We start from the raw sequence: 26,934 nt of genomic DNA, 5'->3' as shown, positions 1-26,934 counted from the left end.
ACGAGCAGAACCGAACGAGCAGAACCGAACGAACAGAACCGAACGAGCAGAACCGAACGAGCAGAACCGAACGAACAGAACCGAAAGAGCAGAACCGAACGAGCAGAACCGAACGAGCAGAACCGAACGAGCAGAACCGAACGAACAGAACCGAACGAACAGAACCGAACGAACAGAACCGAACGAGCAGAACCGAACGAACAGAACCGAACGAGCAGAACCGAACGAACAGAACCGAACGAGCAGAACCGAACGAACAGAACCGAACGAGCAGAACCGAACGAGCAGAACCGAACGAACAGAACCGAACGAACAGGACCGAACGAGCAGAACCGAACGAGCAGAACCGAACGAGCAGAACCGAACGAACAGAACCGAACGAACAGAACCGAACGAGCAGAACCGAACGAGCAGAACCGAACGAGCAGAACCGAACGAACAGAACCGAACGAGCAGAACCGAACGAGCAGAACCGAACGAACAGAACCGAACGGGCAGAACCGAACGGGCAGAACCGAACGGGCAGAACCGAACGAGCAGAACCGAACGAGCAGAACCGAACGAGCAGAACCGAACGGGCAGAACCGAAAGAGCAGAACCGAACGAACAGAACCGAAAGAGCAGAACCGAACGAGCAGAACCGAACGAACAGAACGAGCAGAACCGAACGAGCAGAACCGAACGAGCAGAACCGAACGAGCAGAACCGAACGAACAGAACCGAACGAACAGAACCGAACGAGCAGAACCGAACGAGCAGAACCGAACGAGCAGAACCGAACGAACAGAACCGAACGAACAGAACCGTACGAGCAGAACCGAACGAACAGAACCGAACGAGCAGAACCGGAAGAACAGAACCAAACAAACAGAACCGAACGAGCAGAACCGAACGAGCAGAACCGAACGAACAGAACCGAACGAGCAGAACCGAACGAACAGAACGAGCAGAACCGAACGAACAGAACCGAACGAACAGAACCGAACGAACAGAACCGAACAAGCAGAACCGAACGAACAGAACGAACAGAACCGAACGAGCAGAACCGAACGAGCAGAACCGAACGAACAGAACCGAACGAACAGAACCGTACGAGCAGAACCGAACGAACAGAACCGAACGAGCAGAACCGGAAGAACAGAACCAAACAAACAGAACCGAACGAGCAGAACCGAACGAGCAGAACCGAACGAACAGAACCGAACGAGCAGAACCGAACGAACAGAACGAGCAGAACCGAACGAACAGAACCGAACGAACAGAACCGAACGAACAGAACCGAACAAGCAGAACCGAACGAACAGAACGAACAGAACCGAACGAGCAGAACCGAACGAGCAGAACCGAAAGAACAGAACCGAACGAGCAGAACCGAACGAGCAGAACCGAACGAACAGAACCGAACGAACAGAACCGAACGAACAGAACCGAACGAGCAGAACCGAACGAACAGAACCGAACGAACAGAACCGAACGAGCAGAACCGAACGAACAGAACCGAACGAACAGAACCGAACGAGCAGAACCGAACGAACAGAACCGAACGAACAGGACCGAACGAGCAGAACCGAACGAGCAGAACCGAACGAGCAGAACCGAACGAACAGAACCGAACGAGCAGAACCGAACGAGCAGAACCGAACGAGCAGAACCGAACGAACAGAACCGAACGAGCAGAACCGAACGAGCAGAACCGAACGAACAGAACCGAACGAGCAGAACCGAACGGGCAGAACCGAACGGGCAGAACCGAACGAGCAGAACCGAACGAGCAGAACCGAACGAACAGAACCGAAAGAGCAGAACCGAACGAACAGAACCGAAAGAGCAGAACCGAACGAGCAGAACCGAACGAACAGAACGAGCAGAACCGAACGAGCAGAACCGAACGAGCAGAACCGAACGAGCAGAACCGAACGAGCAGAACCGAACGAGCAGAACCGAACGAGCAGAACCGAACGAACAGAACCGAACGAGCAGAACCGAACGAGCAGAACCGAACGAGCAGAACCGAACGAACAGAACCGAACGAGCAGAACCGAACGAGCAGAACCGAACGAGCAGAACCGAACGAGCAGAACCGAACGAGCAGAACCGAACGAGCAGAACCGAACGAGCAGAACCGAACGAACAGAACCGAACGAGCAGAACCGAACGAGCAGAACCGAACGAACAGAACCGAACGAGCAGAACCGAACGAGCAGAACCGAACGAGCAGAACCGAACGAGCAGAACCGAACGAACAGAACCGAACGAGCAGAACCGAACGAGCAGAACCGAACGAACAGAACCGAACGAACAGAACCGAACGAACAGAACCGAACGAACAGAACCGAACGAGCAGAACCGAACGAGCAGAACCGAACGAACAGAACCGAACGAACAGAACCGAACGAGCAGAACCGAACGAGCAGAACCGAACGAGCAGAACCGAACGAGCAGAACCGAACGAGCAGAACCGAACGAACAGAACCGAACGAGCAGAACCGAACGAGCAGAACCGAACGAACAGAACCGAACGAGCAGAACCGAACGAGCAGAACCGAACGAGCAGAACCGAACGAACAGAACCGAACGAACAGAACCGAACGAGCAGAACCGAACGAGCAGAACCGAACGAGCAGAACCGAACGAGCAGAACCGAACGAACAGAACCGAACGAGCAGAACCGAACGAGCAGAACCGAACGAACAGAACCGAACGAACAGAACCGAACGAGCAGAACCGAACGAACAGAACCGAACGAGCAGAACCGAACGAGCAGAACCGAACGAGCAGAACCGAACGAACAGAACCGAACGAACAGAACCGAACGAACAGAACCGAACGAGCAGAACCGAACGAGCAGAACCGAACGAGCAGAACCGAACGAACAGAACCGAACGAGCAGAACCGAACGAGCAGAACCGAACGAACAGAACCGAACGAGCAGAACCGAACGAGCAGAACCGAACGGGCAGAACCGAACGAGCAGAACCGAACGAGCAGAACCGAACGAGCAGAACCGAACGAGCAGAACCGAACGAGCAGAACCGAACGAACAGAACCGAACGAGCAGAACCGAACGAGCAGAACCGAACGGGCAGAACCGAAAGAGCAGAACCGAACGAACAGAACCGAAAGAGCAGAACCGAACGAGCAGAACCGAACGAACAGAACGAGCAGAACCGAACGAGCAGAACCGAACGAGCAGAACCGAACGAACAGAACCGAACGAGCAGAACCGAACGAGCAGAACCGAACGAACAGAACCGAAAGAGCAGAACCGAACGAGCAGAACCGAACGAGCAGAACCGAACGAGCAGAACCGAACGAACAGAACCGAAAGAGCAGAACCGAACGAGCAGAACCGAACGAGCAGAACCGAACGAGCAGAACCGAACGAGCAGAACCGAACGAACAGAACCGAACGAGCAGAACCGAACGAACAGAACCGAACGAGCAGAACCGAACGAACAGAACCGAACGAGCAGAACCGAACGAGCAGAACCGAACGAACAGGACCGAACGAACAGGACCGAACGAGCAGAACCGAACGAGCAGAACCGAACGAACAGAACCGAACGAGCAGAACCGAACGAGCAGAACCGAACGAGCAGAACCGAACGAGCAGAACCGAACGAGCAGAACCGAACGAACAGAACCGAACGAGCAGAACCGAACGAGCAGAACCGAACGAGCAGAACCGAACGGGCAGAACCGAACGGGCAGAACCGAACGAGCAGAACCGAACGAGCAGAACCGAACGAGCAGAACCGAACGAACAGAACCGAACGAGCAGAACCGAACGAGCAGAACCGAACGGGCAGAACCGAACGGGCAGAACCGAACGGGCAGAACCGAACGAGCAGAACCGAACGAGCAGAACCGAACGAACAGAACCGAACGAGCAGAACCGAACGAGCAGAACCGAACGAGCAGAACCGAACGAGCAGAACCGAACGAACAGAACCGAAAGAGCAGAACCGAACGAGCAGAACCGAACGAACAGAACGAGCAGAACCGAACGAGCAGAACCGAACGAGCAGAACCGAACGAGCAGAACCGAACGAGCAGAACCGAACGAGCAGAACCGAACGAGCAGAACCGAACGAACAGAACCGAACGAACAGAACCGAACGAGCAGAACCGAACGAGCAGAACCGAACGAGCAGAACCGAACGAGCAGAACCGAACGAGCAGAACCGAACGAGCAGAACCGAACGAGCAGAACCGAACGAGCAGAACCGAACGAACAGAACCGAACGAGCAGAACCGAACGAACAGAACCGAACGAGCAGAACCGAACGAACAGAACCGAACGAACAGAACCGTACGAGCAGAACCGAACGAACAGAACCGAACGAGCAGAACCGAACGAGCAGAACCGAACGAACAGAACCGAACGAGCAGAACCGAACGAACAGAACGAGCAGAACCGAACGAACAGAACCGAACGAACAGAACCGAACGAACAGAACCGAACAAGCAGAACCGAACGAACAGAACGAGCAGAACCGAACGAGCAGAACCGAACGAGCAGAACCGAAAGAACAGAACCGAACGAACAGAACGAACAGAACCGAACGAGCAGAACCGAAAAAGCAGAACCGAACGAACAGAACAGAACCGAACGAGCGGAACCGAACGAACAGAACCGAACGAGAGGAACCGAACGAGCAGAACCGAGCAGAACCGAACCGAACGAGCAGAACCGAACGAACAGAACCGAACGAGCAGAACCGAAGGTGCAGAACCGAACGAACAGAACCGTACGAGCAGAACCGAACGAGCAGAACCGAACGAACAGAACCGAACGAGCAGAACCGAACGAGCAGAACCGAACGAGCAGAACCGAACGAACAGAACCGAACGAGCAGAACCGAACGAGCAGAACCGAACGAACAGAACCGAACGAACAGAACCGAACGAACAGAACCGAACGAGCAGAACCGAACGAGCAGAACCGAACGAGCAGAACCGAACGAACAGAACCGAACGAGCAGAACCGAACGAGCAGAACCGAACGAACAGAACCGAACGAACAGAACCGAACGAGCAGAACCGAACGAGCAGAACCGAACGAGCAGAACCGAACGAACAGAACCGAACGAACAGAACCGAACGAACAGAACCGAACGAACAGAACCGAACGAACAGAACCGAACGAGCAGAACCGAACGAACAGAACCGAACGAACAGAACCGAACGAGCAGAACCGAACGAACAGAACCGAACGAACAGGACCGAACGAGCAGAACCGAACGAGCAGAACCGAACGAGCAGAACCGAACGAACAGAACCGAACGAACAGAACCGAACGAGCAGAACCGAACGAGCAGAACCGAACGAGCAGAACCGAACGAGCAGAACCGAACGAACAGAACCGAACGAGCAGAACCGAACGAGCAGAACCGAACGAACAGAACCGAACGGGCAGAACCGAACGGGCAGAACCGAACGGGCAGAACCGAACGAGCAGAACCGAACGAGCAGAACCGAACGAACAGAACCGAACGAGCAGAACCGAACGAGCAGAACCGAACGAACAGAACCGAACGAGCAGAACCGAACGAACAGAACCGAACGGGCAGAACCGAAAGAGCAGAACCGAACGAACAGAACCGAACGAGCAGAACCGAAAGAGCAGAACCGAACGAACAGAACCGAAAGAGCAGAACCGAACGAACAGAACCGAAAGAGCAGAACCGAACGAGCAGAACCGAACGAACAGAACCGAACGAGCAGAACCGAACGAGCAGAACCGAACGAGCAGAACCGAACGAGCAGAACCGAACGAACAGAACCGAACGAGCAGAACCGAACGAGCAGAACCGAACGAGCAGAACCGAACGAACAGAACCGAACGAGCAGAACCGAACGAGCAGAACCGAACGAACAGAACCGAACGAGCAGAACCGAACGAGCAGAACCGAACGAGCAGAACCGAACGAGCAGAACCGAACGAGCAGAACCGAACGAACAGAACCGAACGAGCAGAACCGAACGAACAGAACCGAACGAGCAGAACCGAACGAGCAGAACCGAACGAGCAGAACCGAACGAGCAGAACCGAAGGTGCAGAACCGAACGAGCAGAACCGAACGAGCAGAACCGAACGAACAGAACCGAACGAGCAGAACCGTACGAGCAGAACCGAACGAGCAGAACCGAACGAACAGAACCGAACGAGCAGAACCGAACGAGCAGAACCGAACGAACAGAACCGAACGAACAGAACCGTACGAGCAGAACCGAACGAACAGAACCGAACGAGCAGAACCGGAAGAACAGAACCAAACAAACAGAACCGAACGAGCAGAACCGAACGAGCAGAACCGAACGAACAGAACCGAACGAGCAGAACCGAACGAACAGAACGAGCAGAACCGAACGAACAGAACCGAACGAACAGAACCGAACGAACAGAACCGAACGAACAGAACCGAACGAACAGAACCGAACAAGCAGAACCGAACGAACAGAACGAACAGAACCGAACGAGCAGAACCGAACGAGCAGAACCGAAAGAACAGAACCGAACGAACAGAACGAACAGAACCGAACGAGCAGAACCGAAAAAGCAGAACCGAACGAACAGAACAGAACCGAACGAGCGGAACCGAACGAACAGAACCGAACGAGAGGAACCGAACGAGCAGAACCGAGCAGAACCGAACCGAACGAGCAGAACCGAACGAACAGAACCGAACGAGCAGAACCGAAGGTGCAGAACCGAACGAGCAGAACCGAACGAACAGAACCGAACGAACAGAACCGTACGAGCAGAACCGAACGAGCAGAACCGAACGAACAGAACCGAACGAACAGAACCGAACGAGCAGAACCGAACGAGCAGAACCGAACGAACAGAACCGAACGAGCAGAACCGAACGAGCAGAACCGAACGAGCAGAACCGAACGAGCAGAACCGAACGAACAGAACCGAACGAACAGAACCGAACGAGCAGAACCGAAGGTGCAGAACCGAACGAGCAGAACCGAACGAGCAGAACCGAACGAGCAGAACCGAACGAACAGAACCGAACGAACAGAACCGAACGAGCAGAACCGAACGAACAGAACCGAACGAGCAGAACCGAACGAACAGAACCGAACGAGCTGAACCGAACGAGCAGAACCGAACGAACAGAACCGAACGAACAGAACCGAACGAACAGAACCGAACGAGCAGAACCGAACGAGCAGAACCGAACGAACAGAACCGAACGAGCAGAACCGAACGAGCAGAACCGAACGAACAGAACCGAACGAGCAGAACCGAACGAGCAGAACCGAACGAACAGAACCGAACGAGCAGAACCGAACGAACAGAACCGAACGAGCAGAACCGAACGAACAGAACCGAACGAGCAGAACCGAACGAGCAGAACCGAACGAACAGAACCGAACGAACAGAACCGTACGAGCAGAACCGAACGAACAGAACCGAACGAGCAGAACCGGAAGAACAGAACCAAACGAACAGAACCGAACGAGCAGAACCGAACGAACAGAACCGAACGAACAGAACCGAACGAACAGAACCGAACAAGCAGAACCGAACGAACAGAACGAACAGAACCGAACGAGCAGAACCGAACGAGCAGAACCGAAAGAACAGAACCGAACGTGCAGAACCAAACGTATAGAACCGAACGAACAGAACCGAACGAGCAGAACCGAAAAAGCAGAACCGAACGAACAGAACAGAACCGAACGAGCGGAACCGAACGAACAGAACCGAACGAGCAGAACCGAACGAACAGAACCGAACGAGCAGAACCGAACGAACAGAACCGAACGAGCAGAACCGAACGAGCAGAACCGAACGAACAGAACCGAACGAACAGAACCGAACGAACAGAACCGAACGAGCAGAACCGAACGAGCAGAACCGAACGAGCAGAACCGAACGAACAGAACCGAACGAACAGAACCGAACGAACAGAACCGAACGGGCAGAACCGAAAGAGCAGAACCGAACGAACAGAACCGAACGAGCAGAACCGAACGAGCAGAACCGAACGAGCAGAACCGAACGAGCAGAACCGAAAGAACAGAACCGAACGAACAGAACCGAACGAACAGAACCGAACGAACAGAACCGAACGGGCAGAACCGAACGGGCAGAACCGAAAGAGCAGAACCGAACGAACAGAACCGAACGAGCAGAACCGAACGAGCAGAACCGAACGAACAGAACCGAACGAACAGAACCGAACGAGAAGAACCGAACGAACAGAACCGAACGAGCAGAACCGAACGAACAGAACCGAACGAGCAGAACCGGAAGAACAGAACCAAACAAACAGAACCGAACGAGCAGAACCGAACGAACAGAACCGAACGAGCAGAACCGAACGAACAGAACCGAACGAACAGAACCGAACGAGCAGAACCGAACGAACAGAACCGAACGAGCAGAACCGAAGGTGCAGAACCGAACGAGCAGAACCGAACGAGCAGAACCGAACGAACAGAACCGAACGAGCAGAACCGTACGAGCAGAACCGAACGAACAGAACCGAACGAGCAGAACCGGAAGAACAGAACCGAACAAACAGAACCGAACGAGCAGAACCGAACGAGCAGAACCGAACGAACAGAACAGAACGAGCAGAACCGAACGAACAGAACCGAACGAACAGAACCGAACGAACAGAACCGAACGAACAGAACCGAACGAACAGAACGAACAGAACCGAACGAGCAGAACCGAACGATCAGAACCGAACGAGCAGAACCGAACGAGCAGAACCGAACGAACAGAACCGAACAAGCAGAACGAACAGAACCGAACGTACAGAACCGAACGAACAGAACGAACAGAACCGAACGTACAGAACCGAACGAGCAGAACCGAACGAGCAGAACCGAACGAGCAGAACCGAACGAGCAGAACCGAACGAGCAGAACCGAACGAGCAGAACCGAACGAGCAGAACCGAACGAACAGAACCGAACGATCAGAACCGAACGAGCAGAACCGAACGAACAGAACCGAACGAGCAGAACCGAACGAGCAGAACCGAACGAACAGAACCGAACGAACAGAACCGAACGAGCAGAACCGAACGATCAGAACCGAACGAGCAGAACCGAACGAACAGAACCGAACGAACAGAACCGAACGAGCAGAACCGAACGAGCAGAACCGAACGAGCAGAACCGAACGAACAGAACCGAACGATCAGAACCGAACGAGCAGAACCGAACGAACAGAACCGAACGAGCAGAACCGAACGAGCAGAACCGAACGATCAGAACCGAACGAGCAGAACCGAACGAACAGAACCGAACGAGCAGAACCGAACGATCAGAACCGAACGAGCAGAACCGAAGGTGCAGAACCGAACGAACAGAATCGAACGAACAGAACCGTACGAGCAGAACCGAACGAACAGAACCGAACGAACAGAACCGAACGAGCAGAACCGAACGAGCAGAACCGAACGAACAGAACCGAACGAACAGAACCGAACGAGCAGAACCGAACGAGCAGAACCGAACGAACAGAACCGAACGAGCAGAACCGAACGAACAGAACCGAACGAGCAGAACCGAAGGTGCAGAACCGAACGAACAGAACCGAACGAGCAGAACCGAACGAGCAGAACCGAACGAGCAGAACCGAACGAACAGAACCGAACGAGCAGAACCGAACGAGCAGAACCGAACGAGCAGAACCGAACGAGCAGAACCGAACGAGCAGAACCGAACGAACAGAACCGAACGAGCAGAACCGAACGAGCAGAACCGAACGAACAGAACCGAACGAGCAGAACCGAACGAGCAGAACCGAACGAGCAGAACCGAACGAACAGAACGAACAGAACCGAACGAGCAGAACCGAACGAGCAGAACCGAACGAACAGAACCGAACGAACAGAACCGAACGAGCAGAACCGAACGAGCAGAACCGAACGAGCAGAACCGTACGATCAGAACCGAACGAGCAGAACCGAACGAACAGAACCGAACGAGCAGAACCGAACGATCAGAACCGAACGAGCAGAACCGAACGAGCAGAACCGAACGAACAGAACCGAACGAGCAGAACCGAACGAGCAGAACCGAACGAACAGAACGAACAGAACCGAACGAGCAGAACCGAACGAACAGAACCGAACAAGCAGAACGAACAGAACCGAACGTACAGAACCGAACGAACAGAACGAACAGAACCGAACGTACAGAACCGAACGAGCAGAACCGAACGAACAGAACCGAACGAGCAGAACCGAACGAACAGAACCGAACGAGCAGAACCGAAGGTGCAGAACCGAACGAGCAGAACCGAACGAGCAGAACCGAACGAACAGAATCGAACGAACAGAACCGTACGAGCAGAACCGAACGAACAGAACCGAACGAGCAGAACCGAACGAGCAGAACCGAACGAGCAGAACCGAACGAACAGAACCGAACGAGCAGAACCGAACGAACAGAACGAGCAGAACCGAACAAACAGAACCGAACGAACAGAACCGAACGAACAGAACGAACAGAACCGAACGAACAGAACAGAACGAGCAGTACCGAACGAACAGAACCGAACGAGCAGAACCGAACGAGCAGAACCGAACGAGCAGAACCGAACGAACAGAACCGAACGAGCAGAACCGAACGAACAGAACCGAACGAACAGAACCGAACGAGCAGAACCGAACGAGCAGAACCGAACGAACAGAACCGAACGAGCAGAACCGAACGATCAGAACCGAACGAGCAGAACCGAACGAGCAGAACCGAACGAACAGAACCGAACGAGCAGAACCGAACGAGCAGAACCGAACGAACAGAACGAACAGAACCGAACGAGCAGAACCGAACGAACAGAACCGAACAAGCAGAACGAACAGAACCGAACGTACAGAACCGAACGAACAGAACGAACAGAACCGAACGTACAGAACCGAACGAGCAGAACCGAACGAACAGAACCGAACGAGCAGAACCGAACGAACAGAACCGAACGAGCAGAACCGAAGGTGCAGAACCGAACGAGCAGAACCGAACGAGCAGAACCGAACGAACAGAATCGAACGAACAGAACCGTACGAGCAGAACCGAACGAGCAGAACCGAACGAGCAGAACCGAACGAACAGAACCGAACGAGCAGAACCGAACGAGCAGAACCGAACGAGCAGAACGAACAGAACCGAAAAAGCAGAACCGAACGAACAGAACAGAACCGAACGAGCGGAACCGAACGAACAGAACCGAACGAGAGGAACCGAACGAGCAGAACCGAGCAGAACCGAACCGAACGAGCAGAACCGAACGAACAGAACCGAACGAGCAGAACCGAAGGTGCAGAACCGAACAAGCAGAACCGAACGAGCAGAACCGAACGAACAGAACCGAACGAACAGAACCGTACGAGCAGAACCGAACGAACAGAACCGAACGAGCAGAACCGAACGAGCAGAACCGAACGAGCAGAACCGAACGAACAGAACCGAACGAGCAGAACCGAACGATCAGAACCGAAGGTGCAGAACCGAACGATCAGAACCGAACGATCAGAACCGAAGGTGCAGAACCGAACGAGCAGAACCGAACGAGCAGAACCGAACGAACAGAACCGAACGAGCAGAACCGAACGATCAGAACCGAACGAGCAGAACCGAACGAGCAGAACCGAACGAACAGAACCGAACGAGCAGAACCGAACGAGCAGAACCGAACGAACAGAACGAACAGAACCGAACGAGCAGAACCGAACGAACAGAACCGAACAAGCAGAACGAACAGAACCGAACGTACAGAACCGAACGAGCAGAACCGAACGAACAGAACCGAACGAGCAGAACCGAACGAACAGAACCGAACGAGCAGAACCGAAGGTGCAGAACCGAACGAGCAGAACCGAACGAGCAGAACCGAACGAACAGAACCGAACAAACAGAACCGAACGAGCAGAACCGAACGAGCAGAACCGAACGAACAGAACCGAACGAGCAGAACCGAACAAACAGAACCGAACGAACAGAACCGAACGAACAGAACGAACAGAACCGAACGAACAGAACCGAACGAACAGAACGAACAGAACCGAACGAGCAGAACCGAACGAGCAGAACCAAACGTATAGAACCGAACGAACAGAACGAACAGAACCGAACGAGCAGAACCGAAAAAGCAGAACCGAACGAACAGAACAGAACCGAACGAGCGGAACCGAACGAACAGAACCGAACGAGAGGAACCGAACGAGCAGAACCGAACGAACAGAACCGAACGAGCAGAACCGAACGAGCAGAACCGAACGAACAGAACCGAACGAACAGAACCGTATGAGCAGAACCGAACGAGCAGAACCGAACGAGCAGAACCGAACGAACAGAACCGAACGAGCAGAACCGAACGAGCAGAACCGAACGAACGGAACCGAACGAGCGGAACCGAACGAGCAGAACCGAACGAACAGAACCGAACGAACAGAACCGAACGAGGAGAACCGAACGAGCAGAACCGAACGAACAGAACCGAACGAGCAGAACCGAACGAGCAGAACCGAACGAACAGAACCGAACGAGCAGAACCGAACGAACAGAACCGAACGAGCAGAACGAACAGAACCGAACGAGCAGAACCGAAGGTGCAGAACCGAACGAGCAGAACCGAACGAGCAGAACCGAACGAACAGAACCGAACGAACAGAACCGTACGAGCAGAACCGAACGAGCAGAACCGAACGAGCAGAACCGAACGAACAGAACCGAACGAGCAGAACCGAACGAGCAGAACCGAACGAACAGAACCGAACGAACAGAACCGAACAAACGGAACCGAACGAGCGGAACCGAACGAGCGGAACCGAACGAACGGAACCGAACGAGCGGAACCGAACGAGCAGAACCGAACGAACAGAACCGAACGAACAGAACCGAACGAGCAGAACCGAACGAGCAGAACCGAACGAACAGAACCGAACGAACAGAACCGAACGAGCAGAACCGAACGAGCAGAACCGAACGAGCAGAACCGAACGAGCAGAACCGAACGAACAGAACCGAACGAGCAGAACCGAACGAGCAGAACCGAAGGTGCAGAACCGAACGAGCAGAACCGAACGAGCAGAACCGAACGAACGGAACCGAACGAACGGAACCGTACGAGCGGAACCGAACGAGCGGAACCGAACGAGCGGAACCGAACGAGCGGAACCGAACGAACAGAACCGAACGAGCAGAACCGAACGATCAGAACCGAAGGTGCAGAACCGAACGATCAGAACCGAAGGTGCAGAACCGAACGAGCAGAACCGAACGAGCAGAACCGAACGAACAGAACCGAACGAGCAGAACCGAACGATCAGAACCGAACGAGCAGAACCGAACGAGCAGAACCGAACGAACAGAACCGAACGAGCAGAACCGAACGAGCAGAACCGAACGAACAGAACGAACAGAACCGAACGAGCAGAACCGAACGAACAGAACCGAACAAGCAGAACGAACAGAACCGAACGTACAGAACCGAACGAACAGAACGAACAGAACCGAACGAGCAGAACCGAACGAACAGAACCGAACGAGCAGAACCGAACGAACAGAACCGAACGAGCAGAACCGAAGGTGCAGAACCGAACGAGCAGAACCGAACGAGCAGAACCGAACGAACAGAATCGAACGAACAGAACCGTACGAGCAGAACCGAACGAACAGAACCGAACGAGCAGAACCGAACGAGCAGAACCGAACGAGCAGAACCGAACGAACAGAACCGAACGAGCAGAACCGAACGAACAGAACGAGCAGAACCGAACAAACAGAACCGAACGAACAGAACCGAACGAACAGAACGAACAGAACCGAAAGAACAGAACCGAACGAGCAGAACCAAACGTATAGAACCGAACGAACAGAACGAACAGAACCGAACGAGCAGAACCGAAAAAGCAGAACCGAACGAACAGAACAGAACCGAACGAGCGGAACCGAACAAACAGAACCGAACGAGAGGAACCGAACGAGCAGAACCGAGCAGAACCGAACCGAACGAGCAGAACCGAACGAACAGAACCGAACGAGCAGAACCGAACGAGCAGAACCGAACGAACAGAACCGAACGAACAGAACCGTACGAGCAGAACCGAACGAGCAGAACCGAACGAGCAGAACCGAACGAACAGAACCGAACGAGCAGAACCGAACGAGCAGAACCGAACGAACGGAACCGAACGAGCGGAACCGAACGAGCAGAACCGAACGAACAGAACCGAACGAACAGAACCGAACGAGGAGAACCGAACGAGCAGAACCGAACGAACAGAACCGAACGAGCAGAACCGAACGAGCAGAACCGAACGAACAGAACCGAACGAGCAGAACCGAACGAACAGAACCGAACGAGCAGAACCGAACGAACAGAACGAACAGAACCGAACAAACAGAACCGAACGAGCAGAACCGAACGAACAGAACCGAACGAGCAGAACCGTACGAGCAGAACCGAACGAGCAGAACCGAAGGTGCAGAACCGAACGAGCAGAACCGAACGAGCAGAACCGAACGAACAGAACCGAACGAACAGAACCGTACGAGCAGAACCGAACGAGCAGAACCGAACGAGCAGAACCGAACGAACAGAACCGAACAAACAGAACCGAACGAGCAGAACCGAACGAGCAGAACCGAACGAGCAGAACCGAACGAGCAGAACCGAACGAACAGAACCGAACGAGCAGAACCGAACGAGCAGAACCGAACGAGCAGAACCGAACGAGCGAAACCGAACGAGCGGAACCGAACGAACGGAACCGAACGAGCGGAACCGTACGAGCGGAACCGAACGAGCGGAACCGAACGAGCGGAACCGAACGAGCGGAACCGAACGAACGGAACCGAACGAGCAGAACCGAACGAGCAGAACCGAACGAGCAGAACCGAACGAGCAGAACCGAACGAGCAAAACCGAACGAACAGAACCGAACGAACAGAACCGAACGAGCAGAACCGAACGAGCAGAACCGAACGAACAGAACCGAACGATCAGAACCGAACGAGCAGAACCGAACGAGCAGAACCGAACGAGCAGAACCGAACGAGCAGAACCGAACGAGCAGAACCAAACGAGCAGAACCGAACTAACAGAACCGAACGAGCAGAACCGAACGAACAGAACGAGCAGAACCGAACGAACAGAACCGAACGAACAGAACGAACAGAACCGAACGAACAGAACAGAACGAGCAGAACGAACAGAACCGAACGAACAGAACAGAACGAGCAGAACCGAACGATCAGAAACGAACGAGCAGAACCGAAAGAACAGAACCGAACGAGCAGAACCGAACGAGCAGAACCGAACGAACAGAACCGAACGAGCAGAACCGAACGAGCAGAACAAAACAAACGGAACCGAACGAGCGGAACCGAACGAGCAGAACCGAACGAACAGAACCGAACGAGCAGAACCGAACGAGCAGAACCGAACGAGCAGAACCAAACAAACAGAACCGAACGAACAGAACCGAACGAGCAGAACCGAACAAGCAGAACCGAACGAACAGAACCGAACGAACAGAACCGAACGAGCAGAACCGAACGAGCAGAACCGAACGAGCAGAACCGAACGAACAGAACCGAACGAACAGAACCGAACGAACAGAACCAACCGAACGAACAGAACCGAACGAACAGAACCGAACGAGCAGAACCGAACGAACAGAACCGAACGAGCAGAACCGAACGAGCAGAACCAAACAAACAGAACCGAACGAGCGCAACCGAACGAGCAGAACCGAACGAACAGAACCGAACGAGCAGAACCGAACGAGCAGAACCGAACGAGCAGAACCGAACGAGCAGAACCGAACGAGCAGAACCGAACGAATAGAACAGAACGAGCAGAACCGAACGAACGAAACCGAACGAACGGAACCGAAAGAACGGAACCGAACGAGCAGAACCGAACGAAAAGAACCGAACGAACAGAACCGAACGAGAAGAACCGAACGAACAGAACCGAACGAGCAGAACCGAACGAACAGAACCGAACGAACAGAACCGAACGAGAAGAACCGAACTAACAGAACCGAACGAGCAGAACCGAACGAACAGAACGAGCAGAACCGAACAAACAGAACCGAACGAGCAGAACCGAACGAACAGAACCGAACGAGCAGAACCGAACGAGCAGAACCGAAAGAACAGAACCGAACGAGCAGAACCGAACGAGCAGAACAGAACGAACAGAACCGAACGAGCAGAACCGAACGATCAGAACCGAAGGTGCAGAACCGAACGAGCAGAACCGAACGAACAGAACCGAACGAGCAGAACCGAACGAGCAGAACCGAACGAGCAGAACCGAACGAGCAGAACCGAACGAACAGAACCGAACGAGCAGAACAAAACGAACGGAACCGAACGAGCGGAACCGAACGAGCAGAACCGAACGAACAGAACCGAACGAGCAGAACCGAACGAGCAGAACCAAACAAACAGAACCGAACGAGCGGAACCGAACGAACAGAACCGAACGAGCAGAACCGAACAAGCAGAACCGAACGAACAGAACCGAACGAACAGAACCGAACGAGCAGAACCGAACGAACAGAACCGAACGAGCAGAACCGAACGAACAGAACCGAACGAACAGAACCGAACGAACAGAACCGAACGAACAGAACCAACCGAACGAACAGAACCGAACGAACAGAACCGAACGAGCAGAACCGAACGAACAGAACCGAACGAGCAGAACCGAACGATCAGAACCGAACGAGCAGAACCGAACGAGCAGAACCGAACGAGCAGAACCGAACGAGCAGAACCGAACGAGCAGAACCGAACGAACAGAACCGAACGAGCAGAACCGAACTAACAGAACCGAACGAGCAGAACCGAACGAGCAGAACCGAACGAACAGAACCGAACGAGCAGAACCGAACGAACAGAACGAACAGAACCGAACGAACAGAACCGAACGAGCAGAACCGAACGAGAATAACCGAACGAACAGAACCGAACGAACAGAACCGAACGAACAGAACCGAACGAGCAGAACCGAACGAACAGAACCGAACGAACAGAACCGAACGAACAGAACCGAACGAGCAGAACTGAACGAACAGAACGAACAGAACCGAACGAGCAGAACGAACAGAACCGAACGAGCAGAACGAACAGAACCGAACGAACAGAACCGAACGAGCAGAACCGAACAGAACGAACGAACAGAACCGAACGAGCAGAACGAACAGAACCGAACGAGCAGAACCAAACGAGCAGAACCGAACGAGCAGAACGAGCAGAACAGAACGAGCAGAACCGAACGAGCAGAACGAGCAGAACCGAATGAGCAGAACCGAACGAGCAGAACGAGCAGAACCAAACGAACAGAACCGAACGAGCAGAACGAGCAGAACCGAATGAGCAGAACCGAACGAGCAGAACGAGCAGAACCAAACGAACAGAACCGAACGAGCAGAACCGAACGAGCAGAACCGAACAAACAGAACCGAACGAACAGAACCGAACGAGCAGAACGAACAGAACCGAACGAGCAGAACCGAACGAACAGAACGAACAGAACCGAACGAACAGAACCGAACGAGGAGAACCGAACGAACAGAACCGAACGAGCAGAACCGAACGAACAGAACCGAACGAGGAGAACCGAACGAACAGAACCGAACGAGCAGAACCGAACGAACAGAACCGAACGAACAGAACCGAACGAGCGGAACCGAACGAGCGGAACCGAACGAGAGGAACCGAACGAGCAGAACCGAGCAGAACCGAACCGAACGAGCAGAACCGAACGAATAGAACAGAACCGAACGAGCAGAACCGAACGAACAGAACCGAACGAGAGGAACCGAACCAGCAGAACCGAGCAGAACCGAACCGAACGAACAGAACGAACAGAACCGAACGAACAGAACGAACAGAACCGAACGAACAGAACCGAACGAGCAGAACCGAACGAACAGAACCGAACGAGCAGAACCGAACGAGCAGAACCGAACGAACGGAACCGAACGAGCGGAACCGAACGAGAGGAACCGAACGAGCAGAACCGAGCAGAACCGAACCGAACGAGCAGAACCGAACGAATAGAACAGAACGAACAGAACCGAACGAACAGAACCGAACGAACAGAACCGAACGAGCAGAACCGAACGAACAGAACCGAACGAGCAGAACCGAGCAGAACCGAACGAGCAGAACCGAACGAACAGAACCGAACGTACAGAACCGAACGAACAGAACCGAACGAACAGAACCGAACGAACAGAACCGAACGAGCAGAACCGAACGAACAGAACCGAACGAGCAGAACCGAACGAGCAGAACCGAACGAACAGAACCGAACGAGCAGAACCGAACGAACAGAACCGAACAAACAGAACCGAACGAGCAGAACCGAGCAGAACCGAACGAGCAGAACCGAACGAACAGAACCGAACGTACAGAACCGAACGAACAGAACGAACAGAACCGAACGAACAGAACCGAACGAACAGAACCGAACGAACAGAACCGAACGAGCAGAACCGAGCAGAACCGAACGAGCAGAACCGAACGAACAGAACCGAACGTACAGAACCGAACGAACAGAACGAACAGAACCGAACGAACAGAACCGAACGAGCAGAACCGAACGAGCAGAACCGAACGAACAGAACCGAACGAACGGAACCGAACGAGCGGAACCGAACGAGAGGAACCGAACGAGCAGAACCGAGCAGAACCGAACCGAACGAGCAGAACCGAACGAATAGAACAGAACCGAACGAGCAGAACGAACAGAACCGAACGAACGGAACCGAACGAGCGGAACCGAACGAGCGGAACCGAACGAATAGAACAGAACCGAACGAACAGAACGAACAGAACCGAACGAACAGAACCGAACGAACAGAACCGAACGAGCAGAACCGAACGAACAGAACCGAACGAGCAGAACCGAGCAGAACCGAACGAGCAGAACCGAACGAACAGAACCGAACGTACAGAACCGAACGAACAGAACGAACAGAACCGAACGAACAGAACCGAACGAGCAGAACCGAACGAGCAGAACCGAACGAACAGAACCGAACGAACAGAACCGAACGAGCGGAACCGAACGAGCGGAACCGAACGAGAGGAACCGAACGAGCAGAACCGAGCAGAACCGGACCGAACGAGCAGAACCAAACAAACAGAACCGAACGAGCGGAACCGAACGAACAGAACCGAACGAGCAGAACCGAACAAGCAGAACCGAACGAACAGAACCGAACGAACAGAACCGAACGAGCAGAACCGAACGAGCAGAACCGAACGAACAGAACCGAACGAACAGAACCGAACGAACAGAACCAACCGAACGAACAGAACCGAACGAACAGAACCGAACGAGCAGAACCGAACGATCAGAACCGAACGAGCAGAACCGAACGAGCAGAACCGAACGAGCAGAACCGAACGAGCAGAACCGAACGAACAGAACCGAACGAGCAGAACCGAACGAACAGAACCGAACGAACAGAACCGAACTAACAGAACCGAACGAGCAGAACCGAACGAGCAGAACCGAACGAACAGAACCGAACGAGCAGAACCGAACGAACAGAACGAACAGAACCGAACGAACAGAACCGAACGAGCAGAACCGAACGAATAGAACAGAACCGAACGAACAGAACCGAACGAGAATAACCGAACGAACAGAACCGAACAAACAGAACCGAACGAGCAGAACCGAACGAGCAGAACCGAACAAACAGAACCGAACGAACAGAACCGAACGAACAGAACCGAACGAGCAGAACTGAACGAACAGAACGAACAGAACCGAACGAGCAGAACGAACAGAACCGAACGAGCAGAACGAACAGAACCGAACGAACAGAACCGAACGAGCAGAACCGAACAGAACGAACGAACAGAACCGAACGAGCAGAATCGAACGAACAGAACCGAACGAGCAGAACCAAACGAGCAGAACCGAACGAGCAGAACGAGCAGAACAGAACGAGCAGAACCGAACCGAACGAGCAGAACCGAACGAGCAGAACGAGCAGAACCGAATGAGCAGAACCGAACGAGCAGAACGAGCAGAACCAAACGAACAGAACCGAACGAGCAGAACGAGCAGAACCGAATGAGCAGAACCGAACGAGCAGAACGAGCAGAACCAAACGAACAGAACCGAACGAGCAGAACCGAACGAGCAGAACCGAACAAACAGAACCGAACGAACAGAACCGAACGAGCAGAACGAACAGAACCGAACGAGCAGAACCGAACGAGCAGAACCGAACGAGCAGAACCGAACGAACAGAACGAACAGAACCGAACGAACAGAACCGAACGATCAGAACCGAACGAGCAGAACCGAACGAGCAGAACCGAACGAACAAAACGAACAGAACCGAACGAGCAGAACCGAACGAACAGAACCGAACGAGCAGAACCGAACGAGCAGAACCGAACAGAACGAACGAACAGAACCGAACGATCAGAACCGAACGATCAGAACAGAACGAACAGAACCGAACGAACAGAACCGAACGAACAGAACGAACAGAACCGAACGAACAGAACCGAACGAGGAGAACCGAACGAACAGAACCGAACGAGCAGAACCGAACGAACAGAACCGAACGAGGAGAACCGAACGAACAGAACCGAACGAGCAGAACCGAACGAACAGAACCGAACGAACAGAACCGAACGAGCGGAACCGAACGAGCGGAACCGAACGAGAGGAACCGAACGAGCAGAACCGAGCAGAACCGAACCGAACGAGCAGAACCGAGCGAATAGAACAGAACCGAACGAGCAGAACCGAACGAACAGAACCGAACGAGAGGAACCGAACCAGCAGAACCGAGCAGAACCGAACCGAACGAACAGAACGAACAGAACCGAACGAACAGAACCGAACGAGCAGAACCGAACGAACAGAACGAACAGAACCGAACGAACAGAACCGAACGAGCAGAACCGAACGAACAGAACCGAACGAGCAGAACCGAACGAGCAGAACCGAACGAACGGAACCGAACGAGCGGAACCGAACGAGAGGAACCGAACGAGCAGAACCGAGCAGAACCGAACCGAACGAGCAGAACCGAACAAGCAGAACCGAACGAATAGAACAGAACGAACAGAACCGAACGAACAGAACCGAACGAACAGAACCGAACGAGCAGAACCGAACGAACAGAACCGAACGAGCAGAACCGAGCAGAACCGAACGAGCAGAACCGAACGAACAGAACCGAACGTACAGAACCGAACGAACAGAACCGAACGAACAGAACCGAACGAACAGAACCGAACGAGCAGAACCGAACGAACAGAACCGAACGAGCAGAACCGAACGAGCAGAACCGAACGAACAGAACCGAACGAGCAGAACCGAACGAACAGAACCGAACAAACAGAACCGAACGAGCAGAACCGAGCAGAACCGAACGAGCAGAACCGAACGAACAGAACGAACAGAACCGAACGAACAGAACGAACAGAACCGAACGAACAGAACCGAACGAACAGAACCGAACGAGCAGAACCGAGCAGAACCGAACGAGCAGAACCGAACGAACAGAACCGAACGTACAGAACCGAACGAACAGAACGAACAGAACCGAACGAACAGAACCGAACGAGCAGAACCGAACGAGCAGAACCGAACGAACGGAACCGAACGAACGGAACCGAACGAGCGGAACCGAACGAGAGGAACCGAACGAGCAGAACCGAGCAGAACCGAACCGAACGAGCAGAACCGAACGAATAGAACAGAACCGAACGAACAGAACGAACAGAACCGAACGAACAGAACCGAACGAACAGAACCGAACGAGCAGAACCGAACGAACAGAACCGAACGAGCAGAACCGAGCAGAACCGAACGAGCAGAACCGAACGAACAGAACCGAACGTACAGAACCGAACGAACAGAACGAACAGAACCGAACGAACAGAACCGAACGAGCAGAACCGAACGAGCAGAACCGAACGAACAGAACCGAACGAACAGAACCGAACGAGCGGAACCGAACGAGCGGAACCGAACGAGAGGAACCGAACGAGCAGAACCGAGCAGAACCGGACCGAACGAGCAGAACCGAACGAACAGAACCGAACGAACGGAACCGAACGAGCGGAACCGAACGAGCGGAACCGAACGAGAGGAACCGAACGAGCAGAACCGAGCAGAACCGAACCGAACGAGCAGAACGGAACGAACAGAACCGAACGAACAGAACCGAACGAGCAGAACCGAACGAACAGAACCGAACGAGCAGAACCGAACGAACAGAACGAACAGAACCGAACGAGCAGAACCGAACGAGCAGAACCGAAAGAACAGAACCGAACGAGCAGAACCGAACGAACAGAACGAACAGAACCGAACGAACAGAACCGAACGAGCAGAACCGAACGAACAGAACCGAACGAGCAGAACCGAACGAGCAGAACCGAACGAACAGAACGAACGAACAGAACGAACAAACAGAACCAAACGAGCAGAACCGAACGAGCAGAACCGAACGAACAGAACCGAACGATCAGAACCGAACGATCAGAACCGAACGAACAGAACCGAACGATCAGAACCGAACGAGCAGAACCGAACGAACAGAACCGAACGAGCAGAACCGAACGAACAGAACCGAACGAGTAGAACCGAACGAACAGAACGAACAGAACCGAACGAGCAGAACGAACAGAACCGAACGAGCAGAACCGAACGAGCAGAACCGAACGAACAGAACGAACAGAACCGAACGAACAGAACCGAACGATCAGAACCGAACGAGCAGAACCGAACGAGCAGAACCGAACGGACAGAACGAACAGAACCGAACGAGCAGAACCGAACGAACAGAACGAACAGAACCGAAATAGCAGAACCGAACGAGCAGAACCGAACAGAACGAACGAACAGAACCGAACGATCAGAACCGAACGATCAGAACCGAACGAACAGAACCGAACGAACAGAACGAACAGAACCGAACGAACAGAACCGAACGAGCAGAACCGAACGAACAGAACCGAACGAGCAGAACCGAACGAACAGAACGAACAGAACCGAACGAACAGAACCGAACGAGCAGAACCGAACGAACAGAACCGAACGAGCAGAACCGAACGAACAGAACCGAACGAACGGAACCGAACGAGCGGAACCGAACGAGCGGAACCGAACGAGAGGAACCGAACGAGCAGAACCGAACGAGCAGAACCGAACAAGCAGAACCGAACGAACAGAACCGAACGAGAGGAACCGAACCAGCAGAACCGAGCAGAACCGAACCGAACGAACAGAACCGAACGAATAGAACCGAACGAGCAGAACCGAACGAACAGAACGAACAGAACCGAACGAACCGAACGAGCAGAACCGAACGAACAGAACCGAACGAGCAGAACCGAACGAGCAGAACCGAACGAACAGAACCGAACGAACGGAACCGAACGAGCGGAACCGAACGAGCGGAACCGAACGAGAGGAACCGAACGAGCAGAACCGAGCAGAACCGAACCGAACGAGCAGAACCGAACGAATAGAACAGAACCGAACGAGCAGAACCGAACGAACAGAACGAACAGAACCGAACGAACAGAACCGAACGAACAGAACCGAACGAGCAGAACCGAACGAACAGAACCGAACGAGCAGAACCGAACGAACAGAACGAACAGAACCGAACGAACAGAACCGAACGAGCAGAACCGAACGAACAGAACCGAAAGAGCAGAACCGAACGAGCAGAACCGAACGAACAGAACCGAACGAACAGAACGAACAGAACCGAACGAACAGAACCGAAAGAACAGAACCGAACGAACAGAACGAACAGAACCGAACGAACAGAACGAACAGAACCGAACGAACAGAACGAACAGAAGCGAACGAGCAGAACCGAACGAGAGGAACCGAACGAGCAGAACCGAGCAGAACCAAACCGAACGAGCAAAACCGAACGAACAGAACCGAACGAACAGAACAGAACCGAACGAGAAGAACCGAACGAACAGAACCGAACGAACAGAACCGAACGAGCGGAACCGAACGAGCGGAACCGAACGAGAGGAACCGAACGAGCAGAACCGAGCAGAACCGAACCGAACGAGCAGAACCGAACGAACAGAACCGAACGAGCAGAACCGAACGAACAGAAACGAACGAACAGAACCGAACGAGCAGAACCGAACGAACAGAACCGAACGAGCAGAACCGAACGAGCAGAACCGAAAGAACAGAACCGAACGAGCAGAACCGAACGAGCAGAACGAACAGAACCGAACGAACAGAACGAACAGAACCGAACGAACAGAACGAACAGAACCGAACGAACAGAACGAACAGAACCGAACGAACAGAACCGAACGAGCAGAACCGAACGAACAGAACCGAACGAGCAGAACCGAACGAACAGAACGAACGAACAGAACGAACAGAACCGAACGAACAGAACCGAACGAGCAGAACCGAACGAACAGAACCGAACGAGCAGAACCGAACGAACAGAACGAACAAACAGAACGAACAAACAGAACCAAACGAGCAGAACCGAACGAGCAGAACCGAACGAACAGAACAGAACGAACAGAACCGAACGAGCAGAACCGAACGAACAGAACAGAACGAACAGAACCGAACGTATAGAACCGAACGAACAGAACGAACAGAACCGAACAGAACCGAACGAACAGAACCGAACAAACTGAACCGAACGAGCAGAACCGAACGAACGGAACGAACAGAACCGAACGAATAGAACCGAACGAGCAGAACCGAACGAACAGAACGAACAGAACCGAACAAACAGAACCGAACGAACAGAACCGAACGAACGGAACGAACAGAACCGAACGAACAGAACCGAACGAGCGGAACCGAACAAGAGGAACCGAACCAGCAGAACCGAACCAGCAGAACCGAACGAACAAAACAAACAGAACCGAACGAGCAGAACCGAACGAACAGAACCGAACGAACAGAACCGAACGAATAGAACAGAACCGAACGAGCAGAACCGAACAAGCAGAACCGAACGAATAGAACAGAACCGAACGAGCAGAACCGAACGAGCAGAACCGAGCAGAACCGAACGAACAAAACAAACAGAACCGAACGAACAGAACCGAAAGAACAGAACCGAACGAGCAGAACCGAACGAATAGAACAGAACCGAACGAGCAGAACCGAACAAGCAGAACCGAACGAATAGAACAGAACCGAACGAGCAGAACCGAGCAGAACCGAACCGAACGAGCAGAACCGAACGAACAGAACCGAACGAACAGAACCGAACGAACAGAACGAAGAGAACCGAACGAACAGAACCGAATGAACAGAACCGAACGAACAGAACGAACAGAACCGAACGAACAGAACCGAACGAACAGAACCGAACGAGCAGAACCGAACGAACGGAACGAACAGAACCGAACGAACAGAACCGAACGAGCAGAACCGAACGAGAGGAACCGAACCAGCAGAACCGAGCAGAACCGACCCGAACGAACAGAACCGAACGAACAGAACCGAACGAGCAGAACCGAACGAGCAGAACCGAACGAGCAGAACCGAACGTGAAGAACAAGCAGAACCGAACGAAAAGAACGAGCAGAACCAAACGAACAGAACCGAACGAGCAGAACCGAACGAGCAGAACGAGTAGAACTGAACGAGAAGAACTGAACGAGCAGAACCGAACGAGCAGAACGAGCAGAACCAAACGAGCAGAACCGAGCAGAACCGAACCGAACGAGCAGAACGAGCAGAACCGAACGAGCAGAACCGAACGAGCAGAACCGAGCAGAACCGAACCGAACGAACAGAACGAACAGAACCGAACGAACAGAACCGAACGAGCAGAACCGAGCAGAACCGAACAAACAGAAACGAGCAGAACCGAACGAGCAGAACGAGCAGAACCGAACGAGCAGAACCGGACGAGCAGAACCGAACGAACAGAACCGAACGAGCAGAACGAGCAGAACCGAACGAACAGAACCGAACGAGCAGAACAAGCAGAACCAAACGAGCAAAACCGAACGGGCAGAACCGAACAAACAGAACCGAACGAGCAGAACAAGCAGAACCAAACGAGCAAAACCGAACGGGCAGAACCGAGCAGAACCTAACCGAACTATCAGAACGAGCAGAACCGAACGAGCAGAACCGAACGATCAGAACCGAACGAACAGAACCAAACGAACAGAACCAAACGAACAGAACCGAACGAGCAGAACCGAACGATCAGAACCGAACGAGCAGAACCGAACGAACAGAACCAAACGAACAGAACCGAACGAACAGAACCGAACGATCAGAACCGAACGAGCAGAACGAGCAGAACCGAACGAGCAGAACGAGCAGAACCAAACGAACAGAACTGAACGAGCAGAACCGAACGAAAAGAATCAAGCAGAACCGAACGAGCAGAACGAGCAGAACCGAACGAGCAGAACCGAACGAACAGAACGAACAGAACCGAACGAGCAGAACCGAACGAACAGAACGAACAGAACCAAATGTACAGAACCGAACAAACAGAACTGAACGAGCAGAACGAGCAGAACCGAACAAACAGAACCAAACGAACAGAACCGAACGAGCAGAACCAAACGTACAGAACCGAACAGAACTGAACGTACAGAACCGAACAAAAAGAACCGAACGAACAGAACCGAACGAACAGAACCGAACGAACAGAACCGAACGAGCAGAACCGAACGAGCAGAATCGAGCAGAACCGAATAAACAGAAACGAGCAGAACCGAACGAGCAGAACGAGCAGAACCGAACGAGCAGAACCGAACGAGCAGAACCGGACGAGCAGAACCGAACGAACAGAACCGAACGAGCAGAACGAGCAGAACCGAACGAGCAGAACCGAACGAGCAGAACCGAACGAGCAGAACGAGCAGAACTGAACGAGCAGAACCGAACGAGCAGAACCGAACGAGCAGAACCGAC

Source organism: Eucyclogobius newberryi, unplaced genomic scaffold (genome assembly GCF_026437365.1).
Source record: "Eucyclogobius newberryi isolate DKJ021-1_F unplaced genomic scaffold, fEucNew1.0.hap1 SCAF_20, whole genome shotgun sequence".
Lineage (NCBI taxonomy): Eukaryota > Metazoa > Chordata > Actinopteri > Gobiiformes > Gobiidae > Eucyclogobius > Eucyclogobius newberryi.
The sequence above is the reverse complement of the archived record's forward strand: the minus strand, read 5'-3'. Positions refer to the sequence as shown.